General features: G+C 41.6%; 1 protein-coding gene across 4 annotated transcripts in view; it reads left to right on the plus strand.

Annotated features, from left to right (window-relative positions):
* Positions 1 to 13,607, plus strand: part of CRIPT (CXXC repeat containing interactor of PDZ3 domain) — a 68,173-nt gene that overhangs the window by 22,327 nt on the left and 32,239 nt on the right. The gene's annotated exons all lie outside the window — the stretch shown is intronic.

Raw genomic sequence — 13,607 nt, forward strand, 5'->3', positions numbered from 1 at the left:
GGTTGAAATGAACCTTAAAGATCATCTAGTTTCAACCCCCCTGCTCTGGGCAGGGTTGCCAACCACTAGAGCAGGCTGCCCAGAGCCTCATCGAGCCTGGATGGACCAGGTGCCGTAAACAGAAGTTCCTTTTGCTACTGATATTGTACTGGTGTTTACTTGCAAGGATGAACCTAAAGTGTTACAGCATGACTTGCCAGTGTAGGTGTTAATCAGACTGATAAAGAATAATAAGGAACATGAAATCAGTTCCTTGAAACTTTATCCGTGATCCCCTGATTTGGTGGAAGAGTCTGCGTACCCATTATGGATCAGAGTACACAGGCGGTACCACAAATTCTTTCCTGCTAGCCGTTTTGTTATGAGTAGCAACGCAGTGTTAGACATCCAGGTATGTAGAGCTAATAAAGTATTTAGACATTTTTATGAGCAGCATATTATGAGGCTACTGTTGCAATAGTTTCTATGTTGAAGAAATTTGGGTACAGCAGATGAGCAGTAGATCATACGCAGAATTAGATGGAGCAATCAGTAATCTTTTCTGTACCAGTGACTGAGCCTTGGAATTTCAAATAGCTATTTGTATATGCATAAGCATTCACAGATATAAATGTTTGCTTAAGCGGTGTTGCATTTTATACATGAAACAGGTTTCCCTCTAGAAGAAATAACCTCATGCATTCTTACACATTTTTGCAGATCTTCTCACATCTTACATGTTACAAATCTTACAGTTTGATTTATACAGGAATCAAGGCAGACTATAATGCTTGAGTTTAAACAGCAATTTTTTATCCCTTTCCATATTATCTTGTGATAAACTTAATTTTTCCAACATGCTACATATCTTTCCTCCTTTTAAAATTTTGGGTGGTGGTATTTTTTTTGACAGTCTCTGGCATGATGGGAGTTCTGATTCTGTTGAGAGTCTTTGGGAAAAGTCAAGGCACGGGGAATAAATTGTCCAGCATAGTGAGACAGAGGCATTAGCAATACCAAGCATTTCAAAGTGAATCAGACCTCCAAACTATGAAGCTGATTTAAAAATCATAGCATTTCACCACAAGTCATTTTAGGGGGGTGGACATGGCCTTCTTATTTTTGAGGTCTTAAGATTTATGTTTTTCTATCTTTCTCTGTAGTGCTAAAGGCAGTTAACTTACTTCATACTTTCTTTTTTTTTTTTTTTTTTTTAAATGAAAGCTGAGAGTTTCACCTAACTCTGGAAAGTTAAGTCAAGAGATTGCATGTCATGAAATTCATGCAATTGTGAACAGCACTGAGATCCTACCTTCTCTCCAATTCAATAAAGACCCAGAAAGGGCAAAACCATCTGTTTTTTATATTAGATTTTTACTTTCTGGAATAAATCCTGGAATGAATGTAACTGATACTCAGCTCCAGCTCAGCTTCCACTGCAGTAAATGAAACAGTTTCTGGTCATTTCAATAAGAGCTGGAGCAGAGCTTCACGAGCAGTGCTCTTTTTCACGTCTCTGTGCTCAGAAAACAATTCAGGACTTTGTGACAGTTTGCTAACCCACTTTAAATATGGAGAACCTAATGGAAAAAAGAATTTTGATGTCAGATCAAGCTGGGCACATAAACATGCCTCAATCTAACTTCGTTTCAGGTCAATAGGAACTTTCCATTAACTTCACTGGGCATTGAACCAAGCCAGATAAATCAAAGCCTAGGCATAAGTTTAAAATCTGGATGGAATCTAAATAAAACTGACAGCCTAGAGTGAGACCCTGGGTAATAAGCTTAATACATTGCCAAACCAAAATTCAGAGGGCATGTGCACAGCATTGTAAATAAATCCAGGCAAAGTGCATCAAAGGGTGGGGGAGAATTGTTTTGTCATTGAAAACATAAGTGAGTAGATTTTAAAAAAGCAGTAAGTAAAACCTAAATTAAATTATCAAACATATTTTTAGGCTGTTTAATGTGTAAAAATTTCTAGGTGTATCTTTTGACCAGGTTATTGCTGCAAGAAGTAATTTTCCATAAGTCCTATGGATGTAATATTTGCATATCTGACTGCCATCTGTGTGAACACATTCAATCAAAAGTGACTCAGACCAGGATTTTTGTAATGTTGGTAATAGATGCGTTAAATCAGGGTCTGTGAATGCTCTTCACAAATGACATTTATTAAGACTGGATTCTGTTAATGACACTGCAGAGTGCTGCATTTGGCAAGCAGTAAAGATGAAATGTAGCAGTCGTACACTGGCAGTTTGTCTGCTTTGTCCTGCTGTCACTCAGAAATGTCACTCACAGCTTTCCTCATTTCAGCCCTGACATGCTTTTGTGGTTTTTGTGTGCTTAGTTTCGAAGAGTTCCTTGTGGTGATTATTGTAGTGCCATATGTTTCCAGAGCAGACGAGATCTGAGTAACATTGAATTGTTAATCGCATTCCTTGCCTCCAACACATCTCTGATTCCATCCAGAACACCCTCTAGCATGGCTTTGCTTCACTCCTCTCCACTGAGACTTCTCTTGTTGCGCTCTCAAAAGCCCGATGGCCTGTGGCCTCACTTCATTTTCAAATTCCTTTCCCTTTCTACTGCTTCTGATGTGGCTCCTTACCCTTTCACTGCAGTGTTCTCCCCCTGAGGCTTAGTCAACTGATGCTGCCAGGGAGATCAGTCCACCGATTTAGCTTTTGGGTGTTCTTCTTTGTGAGACTTCTATTTGAAGTCTCTGGTTTCTTTTCTTTCAGCCTTTACAGCCTCGGTTATGATGCCACTACTCGCTTGCACAGATTCAGCTGACATCTTGTTATCCAGAGGTCCCTTCCAGCCACCCCGGGAGCAAACGTGGTTTCACAGGAACTGGGGGGTGCAGGAGTCCCCCACAGAGCCCCCAGTTTAACCCTCCTAGCCCACCAAGGCAGGATAGGAGTTCTGTAGATCATTCCTAGCATACATTTATCTCACCCATTACTGACAGAAGCTTCTGGGGACTTCTTTCAGGACTCTTGTACTAGAACACTTACCCTGCATAGATCTCCCATGTTGAAAATGAAACCACTTAAAACTGATCCAACTCAAAGCTGAAAGGAAAGAAAGTTGTTAAATATCCTCTTATCCTTACTTCCCTTTAGAAAATTTATCATTTGCCTAACTCAGTTTTTCCCTTTTTTGAAACCTGTTCTTTCAAACTTGCCTTACAGGTCATGTTTTTTAAACTTCTTGTCACTTTGGTTGCTTCTCCTGTGTGCTACCTAGCTTGCCTGCACCTTTCTTGAAGAGTGATACACAAATAGGACATAGGGATCCAACTGAGGCCTCATCATTGCTGAATACAGCAGATTAATCAGTTCTAGTCTTACATAAGATACTTATTGTAATGCATCCCGGACTGGTATTTTTCTCTTTTTATAACAGAAGCATAATGCCTTGGAATTAGTCTGACACAGAGGTTAAGATGATCAAAGCTGACAAGATCTCAGGGTTTCCATGCATGATCATCAGCAGAAGCACAGTATTCACTGATGCTAAGTTATTCAATGTTTCAGTTATTATGCTGATCCTTTGCAGCTCTAGTGATACTGCTGTCTACTCCCCTCTGTTCTTGGGTTGCCTTGCCTCTGTTGGCTTGCCTGCCTCTTGGTTTGCCTCTGTTCTTGGCTTGCATATACAGTTAGCGTTGAACTGGCCAGGACTGTAGATGGAGATGCTTTGTTGGTTGCTATATCCAAATGTAGGTGATGACACGGGGAAAGTGAGAGCAAGAAGGCTGTTGGGAATACTATAAAGCCAAAGACTTGGCACCTAGCTCTTGTGGCATGGGGATCCTTTATAGAAGCAATGAATGATGTTTCACTAACAAACAAATGGATAGTCAACCTGCAAACACGGGATGCTTCAAGAAAGTGCAGAAGTCAATGTGTAGCCATAAGTGCCATCACTGCTAGCATGCCAGAAGAGAAGTAGGTAAAACTCAGTGCTCACCAAACAGTCCTTATCCCTCCAAAGGGTGTATGTGAAACTTTGGTGAGGTCTAGAACATGAACAAGTTACCTTGGAGTAGCAAACCGTGCTGTAGCAGCCCAGAAGCAGCATGGTAGCTCTTTGCATTAACCCTATGGCAAGTACCAGGTTTGGTGGTAGCTTAACATTTTTGGACAATTGAAACACTTCTGCACAGCACTAGTTAAACATGCTGCATAGCAATATTAGATATCAGCCCATGGGTTTTATCTTTTGGTAGGGTCCCTGGCTTTGAGTACCTGCCGAGTGTAGAGAGCCTCAGCTAGAGCCGTCCTTGCTGTTCCTGCCAGCGCTGCCTATGCACAGCCCGTGCGGAGCTGGAGCTGGGCTGGGCCATGTAACCAGCAGAGCTACGCCGGTTAGCATCACCCAAGGGAACAGCTGCAGGCATCTCTGTGTGCCTTTCCACAGTCCTCAGTGCAGAGCACAACCCGCTGTGCTGGCCTTTTGGTCTCTCACCAGCGCTAAAAGATGTTCACAAGCCACAACAAGAAGCTCCTTTTTGGTGTTGGTTCTGTTGGTACAATCCTGCGTTTGATTTAAGTGGGAGGACCTTCACAGCAAGCCTCTTTCACTATGGCGAGGCTTTCTCTCTCCACTTGCAGCTCTCTTGTTCCAATCATCCCTTTTCAGCTAAAAATACCTGCTGTCAGCCCTTGTGCCATTGCAGGATCAGAATGCCCTTTTTGTGTGATGCCTTGGCCAGCTGGAATCTCCTCGTGGATTTTGAGTCTCTGGCTTTTCTCACATTTCACTTTAGTCAAAGTTTTTTTTTTTTTTTTTCTTCCTTTCCCAGGGCTGTTTCTGCTACTCCTTCATTGTTCTCTGGGAGAGCTGGGAGTTGCAGTTAGTATTGCAACTGTTTATTTGGGCCTACATGGGTTAATGAAGGTTTTGCCATGACTCATGAGAGCTCAGACTGTGATACATCTAAACTTTACTGAAAATTCTTTCCAGAGCCAGGTCTCCCAGCCTGAGATGTGTCGTCCTCAGCTCTCACATGTTATATTCTATTCTCTCAGCAGAATCCTTGAGCCTTTTAGCTTGAATTGCTTTCAGAGTAATAAGATACAATTTACCTTTGTTTTAACGTAGTTCTTCATGCATTATTGCTATCATTTCAACGTATTCCTACTTATTTCTTCCTGCAATTTATCCTCCAGATTACTACTCCCCTCCCTGTCTTGCCTAGCAATGTCTTACAGTTAGAATATAAAGTTCTCCTGTGACTCATATTCCAGGCAAAATGCCATCCATCCTAATAGAGTGAAACAGAGTATATATTCCTCCTATTAATTTATCCAAATCTGTTTTGCGTTCAGATCATTTTCTGTACTTTCAAATAAATCTTATTTGTTCCGAACATATTCTCAGTATCTCACCACACTTCACAGTTCAATAGACTAGACCTTATAGCTTCACTGTGAAGCATGTAATACTACGATTTTTTTTTTCCAAATGACAAATTCAGATGTAGGTAGCTTATGAAATTTGTTAGCGGTCATTAACTGGTAAACGAGCTGTGATCTGAATCAAGATCTCATTATTCCTTATTCTGAGCTTAACTCCTACTTCATTTTACATAAACATAGTTTTGTAGTTCAGCATGTATATAAAACTCACCATTTTGGAGCTGAAGTTTTTGGCATGATTTGTATAACATTATAAGTTTGGTTTTAATAGGGAAAAAAAAAAAAGAGGTAGTTAGGAAATGCAGTTCTGACATCCAGGGCCATTTTATCACTCTATAATAGTTCTGTCTTGTAGGTTGAAAATTATGATGTGTTCTGACTTTCTTTTTGTAAGCTGGTTGCCAAGTCTAAAGGATGGACATCCTCTTCACAGGCTGCTCATACACCAGCTCATCAGTTCATCTGTTTTGAGCCTGAACTTTGAATGGTGAGCAGTAGCTGGTTATCTCAGCCAGCCCTGATAACTTTTGGAGAATGAGGACGGATATATTTCCAGCCTCTTACTGGGAGTGATGTGGTTGATAGTATTACATACTATCCAGGTATATCTAGTGGATGTGCTGCTATTTTTCCTTTTCTCTAGTCTCCAGTTAAAAAGGGTTAAGTTATAGGGCTAACTATAAATAAAACTATTTATTTGATGTTTTGTTTGCTAGTGTGGAAATCTTGCTTACTGAGCACTACAGCAGTATCATTTAGTTTGCATATTCCTGACTTTGGGCTCGAGTTGATGCTGTGTAGGTGGTTTTGTCAGGACACCTAGAAACTGAAGTTGGCCTTTTGAAGCTAATCAGTCTTTGGCAGAAGATCTACAATTACAATGCTCAGAAATGAGACTGTGAAGGTATGCTTAAGGCAAGACTGCTCAATGTCTGGGCAACAGGATGCATTTGGCCCACAAAAGCCACTCATTCCCAGATGGCATGAGTTGTAGTCATGTGTCAGCAGCAACTCGGGTCTTCAGATGCCATCATTGCACAGTGTTAGTGGCAAGGACCACTCGCATAATCATGGGAAATGAGGACATATGAATGTCCTGTCAGCAATCTGAGGCTTCAGCATGGGTTTTGAGACAAGCTAATGCCCATCCTGCAGATACCAGTAAGCCAAGACGCCAGCTTTCCCACTGCCACAGCGCACAGCTCTATTTACCTGGGCTTCCCTGGGTGGTGGAGTCACCACAGTGAGCTGCTTGGGTGGACGTGACTTCAGCCTGGAGGTGGCTGAAAGGAGAACTGCGGTCCTTATTCCCTTTAGATCCCTACTGAATGGGTAAAGGACTTATTTTCTGTCACTCACACTCTCTTTCTTTAGGAATATTTAACCCATCTTTGCGAAATGTAGCTGTGTCAAAGGAAGATTGAAAATGACCCCGTCCTAGGAACCTACTCTGCCCAGGTACTGTAAGCTTGGAGCATTGGACTCAGCGGGAATGTGGAGTAATGCTAATCTGCAGAGGAACTGCACAAGAGATTACAGATTTAGGTTTGTTTCAGAATCAAAGCAAAGTAAGTTGCTGACATTTTTCACTACAAAACGTTTTCCAATTTTTAATGGTAATTGTGAGTCTTATTTAAGCCTTCTCAGTGTCTCAGCACTGAATTTGGTGGAGATTAATCACACAGATGTCAAATAGGCTTCTTCTCTTTTGATTTAGAAGTACATTTATGGATAGCATTAGCTACAGAATGTAGCTAATTGGCTACAGAATCGCATTAGAAGCAAGTAGCTAGTGCCAAGAAGACAACCCACCTTATTCAATCCCAAGTCTTTTCCAATGTCACCTTCTCAGGACAGATCTTCTATCTTTCACCTGTTGTATGATTATGATCTGCATTCCTTCTTCCTACATCTGTAACTTATGTTTTATTATATTTTCTGCTTGTGTCCGGTTTATCATGCTATCCAGACTGTTATGTATTATTGACCTCTCCTCATTCTTCACAGCTGTTGTAATCTTCGTTGAGTCTTTAAGCATCAGCACCAGTTGGGCACAGGTATAATGTTGTATTCCCCCCGGTATGTTTTTCTGTCTTACGCACCCTCCCACCGTAGCTTCTGTGTGTGACTTTGTTGAGGCAGCATGGTTATCGTAATTACAAGATATAACAGCAACACAGATACAGTGCTTTCTGTGTGCTCAGTCCCCTTTATGGTGAGCTACATCACATCATTTCCGTTGCCTATGGACCAGGCCTTGCTCTTTGTAAGCCTGCTTGAGAAATATCTGCAAGAGGGTATCTGTAGTCTTGCAGACTGGTCTTCTAAAAGTAAATTGATCTATTTACATACATTCTGCAGCCACAAAGGACACTGAGGCACAGCACTGTGCAGAAATCACATTCTGCTTCCTAGGGAACAATTATGCATCAAGAGCAGATCCAAGGAAGCTTCTGAAAGACTTAGCCAGAAGGATCTAAGAAATTGTACTCACTTCACTAAGAAAACAGACGCTCTGTGCAGCTACATTGACATGTACGAGATGTTCCTTATGATAACTATTCAGATAGCATGGCCAGGATCCAGCACCTGTACTGACAAATAACTCCATGAACTGAGACCTTCCCCAGAAACCTAGAAAAACGTACTTGTACCCTCTTGCATGTCCTTGGCAGGCATAAATTCCTCTGTCCACAGAAATCTAACTTTATACAAACAGGCAAATCTGTACTGGAAAAAGAGAAAAGCGTCAATAACTTAAAACAAAAGAGTATCAGAATAGACATGCTAATGAGGTGTCAGATATTCCTTCTCTCTCTTTCCTTTCCTGCTGGTAACTTAATGACAGTCTTCCTGCAAACTATCAACATGATTATCTCACAGATAATAGTTTCATAGGAACTCCCTCGTGGAATACCTCTATTCCCAAATACTGCTCTAAAGCAGCGTGTGGTAGACATTGTGCATTTCTGATTTAAAATGATTGTAAATTTGTTTCTCACTCATTAGTCAAAGAGTTTGGTCACATATGCTGAGACCAGTAAGACTATCAGATGAGCGAATATGATACTTTCTACTCTAGAAAGTACTAAATCTAGGAAAAGTTAATGATTATTAGAACCTTCGTTATTATATAAGCATGGGTAGTTTGAAATCTTTTGTATTTTTTAACATTGCAGTTGGTGTCCGTAGTTAACTTATAAAATAGGTCAGCTAATATTTATATATCTAGCATGAACATCCAATTTTTTTGAATTAGAAACACCTCTGGGGGAAGTTTGGCTTCATAAACTGGAGCTTAAGCCAATCTGTATGTGCTAGGCACCAGGCTAAGACCAAGGCTATGAGTCTGACTGTTTGCTTGCCATGAGGCTCTTGAAGGTTCCTTTGAAACACTTTGTACCAATCACTGTCAGAGAAAAGGTTTTGGACCAAATGACTCTGGACTTGCACATGCAGGTAATATCCACGTATTGAAACTTTACTGCTGAATTACTGTCTGCTCCGTAGACTACAGCACCAAATTAGCTCTGAGTTTACTTGAATTATTGTCATCTTGTATAGAATTTTTCCTGTCACTTCCTAGGCAACAAGATATTTTAACAGTAGAAACTGAACTAATTCACAGAACAAAACACGGACCCTATGGCACCTATACTGCCTTTAAATTGAACGTTTTTGCTTCTTCAGTCAGCTTTTCGATATGTGTGGTCCCTTGGCACCACCTAGTGTTAAAAAAATAGATAAACTCTAGACCACCGAGCACAACAGCACTACAAAGATTTCAGCTGCAATAAAGCTAGTGGTGTTGGGAACTATTAACTAATTAATTTCACGCAATTAAGTTTTTCAAGTTGGAGAATAAAAATATACCAGAGCAGGATATTCAAAAAGCTTTTGGTGCTTGTAACTTCCAGTTCCTTCTCTCTCTTATGATGTTACACTGAACTAATTGATCAATTCAGAAGGACATTTCTATATCCATTAGAGGCAAATGTAGAATACTTTTCAGGGAAATAAGTTGTGGTGTTAAATGAATCTGCAGGCATGGCTTGGGTGGAGAAAATGATTTTCTGCTCTTGTTCCAGGTTAATGTCAGCTTCTGACCCATTCCATAACTGCAGCCCTCTGTGTCCCAAACTTAGCTGATGGTTATCAGTCTTTCTAGGAAATGATGCTGACCTTCCAGCTCTTGCATGGATTCCTCCAGAAGCAGAACCATAATTACATATACATGTACTGTATAATTATATAAGCTACTCTTCAAAAATCTATTAGCTGAGCTATTCTGTCAACATTTTGTACTTTATGAATTTTGCTACCAAAACATTTGTTTTAATAAAATCAGTAAAAACTATTTAGTTTTAGTGTAGAGTGCTATGGCTTCTAAGAAAACTGAGGCAGCGTAGTCTCTGATTTCTGATATGTTGAGACCATGACTTGCAGCAGCTGACTGAAAAGATCTGTGTGAAATGTAGAGTGTGGTTAGCCAAGTGTGAAAAGGAAAAAAATGCTGTGATAGCAAATTACACTTCCTTCTACGTGCTTTGAGAAATGTAGTCAGGCAAAAAAAATAAATTACATCCCATTGTTGGTTTATGCCAGACCAAATGAAAGTCAGGGAGAGGTGATATCATTTTTTAACTGATAGCTTTGTCTTGTTCTTGTGACTCCATGAATGTGACCCAGCTGCTGGCTATTGAGGTATTGCCAGGAATGGCTGGGAAAAGACAATTTGCTATAGATAACTGGAGATAGAGGCAGAGGATGTGTGGAAGACAGAGAACAGAGAGGATATTCAGCATTTAAATTAAACTATGTGGATTCTCATACATCATGAGTTTGGCTATGCATGGAACAGATTATAAGCGCTGTTCTGGAAAAGTAATCAGCTGGACTAGAGAGCCCGAGCCATCATTAAGGAAATAACTGTGATTGCCTTGCTATGGCTGTCTGAGAAGTAGACATCTGGTCCTATGTTGTCCTGTATGCTCATCGCTTGTCAATGGAGACACCATTTTCAGAAGGTGATACACTCCATGTATCTAAAACATTTATTTTGGAGTGGGATGAATGCAGAGCTCGGTAGGTAGTCCTTCCCCTCCTGGACTGCAGAGGAGGCCTAAAAGGCAAGCTTTGAGATGACGCCAGGTTTAGCTCAGTTAGGTGGGGTGAATCCTGTGCTAATTCAGAGGCAGAAGCGAGGCGAGGAGAAGATGCCTGAAGAAAAATAAACAATTAGTAGCATGAACAACCTTTTGCTGTTCTTTATTCAGCATACTTAGGGTAAGGGTAATAGGCATGACAGTCTTGAGACTGAAATCCTGTAAGTGTATAAAATGATCTGCATGCTCATGATATCTCTGTTCCACACTGCCCTCTGCTTATGGACTCCATTTACATTTGTTTCAGCCCATTTGTTGTTATATTAAATAATTTGATGAATGCAAGACTATACTCATAAAACAGGTGGCAGGATCAAGCCTTTCTCTGAGGACTGATACCACCCGGGTTTTGGTGCAAAATAATTGACAGCACCTTTTTCAGCTATGTCTGGTCTGGTAGTGGCTGGTAGATATAGGCCCTGAGGCTCTCTTTCCTCACAGCTGTCACAACACAACGTGATCTACCCTAGTCTGTCCTTGAGAGTGAGCTCAAAATCCTCATGCAGTGCTTTCTGTAGAGGAAAACCTGGGGTTACATGGGTCATAAGCTTAGTATGAGTCAAGTTCTGTGACAGGATTGCAAAACAGACAAATGATGTTCTGGGAAATGTTAATAATAGGGCCATACATAAGCCAAAGAAGGTCATTTTTCTGGTCTGCTCGGCACTGGATTGTTCTTCCACAGATGGAATAAAGTGTTCTGTTTTGGGTACTGTGTTTCAAAAGGGACGAAAAGCTAGACAATGGGAAGAAAAGCTGTAGAAATGACAGGCAGTTCAGAAAACCTAAGTTCCAAGAAAAGACAGAAAAGAAGGAAGTTAGGCTAAAAAAAAAAAAAAAAAAAAAAAAGAAAAAAAAAGAGGGAACTAGGGAACTGAGAGAAGTAGAGAGAGAGCAATCCGCTAAGTATATTTTCAGTTGTTACGAAGTTGAAGTTGATTCAACTGTTGTCTATGTCCAGTGCAGGTAAGACATTAAGAAGCTATTATCTGAATTTTGTAATGAAAGATTTAGCTTAGCCACTAGAAAAACAAAATCTAGTTAGAAGGACAATGAACTAGTGTGAGGGGATGCTAGTTGCTGTCCCTGTGGAATCACTTTCATTGGAAGCTGTCATGAAATAAGTGTCTGTCAGGAATAGCTTGATACACTTCATTCTGTGTTGGTACTGGGGATTGGACTGAATGATACCAGGAAATCCCTTCCAGATTGTTGTGGTTTAACCCGGCCGGCAGCTAAACACCAAACAGCCGTTCGCTTACCCTCCCCCCTCCCTCTCTGGGATGGGGGAGAGAAACAGGAAAGTGAAGCCGGTGAGTTGAGATGAAAACAGTTTATTAAGACAGGAAAATAATAATAACAATGATAATAATAATAATGATAATAGTATTACTAATAATAATGTGTACGAAACAAGTGATGCACAATGCAATTGCTCACCACCCGCTGACCGATGCCCAGCCTATTCCCGAGCAGCCGGCCCCCCCACCCCGGCCAGCCACCCCTATATATTGTTTAGCACGACGTCAGATGGTATGGAATACCCCTTTGGCCAGTTTGGGTCAGCTGTCCTGGGTCTGTCCCCTCCCAGCTCCTGCTGCACCCCCAGCCTGCTCGCTGGCAGGACAGAGCAAGAAGCTGAAAAGTCCTTGGCTTGGTGTAAGCACTGCTCTGCAACAATTAAAACATCAGCATGTTATCAGCGCTCTTCTCATCCTAATACAAAACATAGCACCCTACCAGCTACTATGAGGGAAAATTAACTCTGTCCTAACTGAAACCAGGACAGATATCCACCCCTTATTCCATACCATTTATGTCATGCTCAGGTTACACTCTTTCCAATACATTCTAATTAATCACCATTTTCATCTATGGTATATAGCAATCATGGTAGTGATGACATACAGTATTATATAATAATTAACATACTACAATTCAACTCATGGGCTATTCTCACCCAGTATCAAATCCCCTTGAGGTACACACCGGACCTCCCCATTCTTTTGCATTACCCACCAAGTGCATCCAGGTCCCTGAGCAAAAGCAATTCCACGAATGGGTTTGCCTTTTCCCGAGGCAGGAGTAGCCCAGACTGTTTTACCCAGCATGTTTCTTACGTGCACTACAGGAACTTTATCCCCTTCTACAGTGCGTAACAGGTTTGATTGGGCAGGTCCAGCTCGGTTGGCAGATCCCCTGGTATTGACTAACCAGGTGGCCTTTGCCAAATGTGTATCCCAATTTTTGAATGTCCCAGCACCCATTGCTTTCAGTGCAGTCTTTAACAGTCCATTGTATCGTTCAACTTTCCCGGAGGCTGGTGCATGATAGGGGATGTGATACACCCACTCAATACCATGTTCTTTGGCCCAAGTGTCTATAAGGTTGTTTCGGAAATGAGTCCCATTGTCTGACTCAATTCTCTCTGGGGTGCCATGTCGCCATAGGACTTGCTTTTCAAGGCCCAGGATAGTGTTCCGGGCGGTGGCATGGGGCACAGGATATGTTTCCAGCCATCCGGTGGTTGCTTCCACCATTGTAAGTACGTGGCGCTTGCCGTTGCGGGTTTGAGGGAGTGTGATGTAATCAATCTGCCAGGCCTCTCCGTATTTATATTTCAGCCATCGTCCTCCATACCAAAGAGGTTTTGACCGTTTGGCTTGCTTGATTGCAGCACATGTTTCACAGTCATGAATAACCTGTGCTATAGTGTCCATGGTCAGGTCCACCCCTCGATCACGAGCCCATCTGTATGTTGCATCTCTACCTTGATGGCCTGAGGTGTCATGGGCCCATCGGGCTATAAATAATTCACCTTTATGTTGCCAGTCCAGGTCCACCTGAGCCACTTCAATCTTAGCAGCCTGATCCACCTGCTGGTTGTTCTGATGTTCTTCAGTAGCCCGATTCTTGGGCACATGAGCATCTACATGGCGTACCTTTACAACCAGGTTCTCTACCCAGGCAGCAATATCTTGCCACAATGCCGCAGCCCAGATGGGTTTGCCCCTGTGCTCCCAGTTGTT

This window comes from Anser cygnoides, chromosome 3, assembly GCF_040182565.1.
Source record: "Anser cygnoides isolate HZ-2024a breed goose chromosome 3, Taihu_goose_T2T_genome, whole genome shotgun sequence".
Lineage (NCBI taxonomy): Eukaryota > Metazoa > Chordata > Aves > Anseriformes > Anatidae > Anser > Anser cygnoides.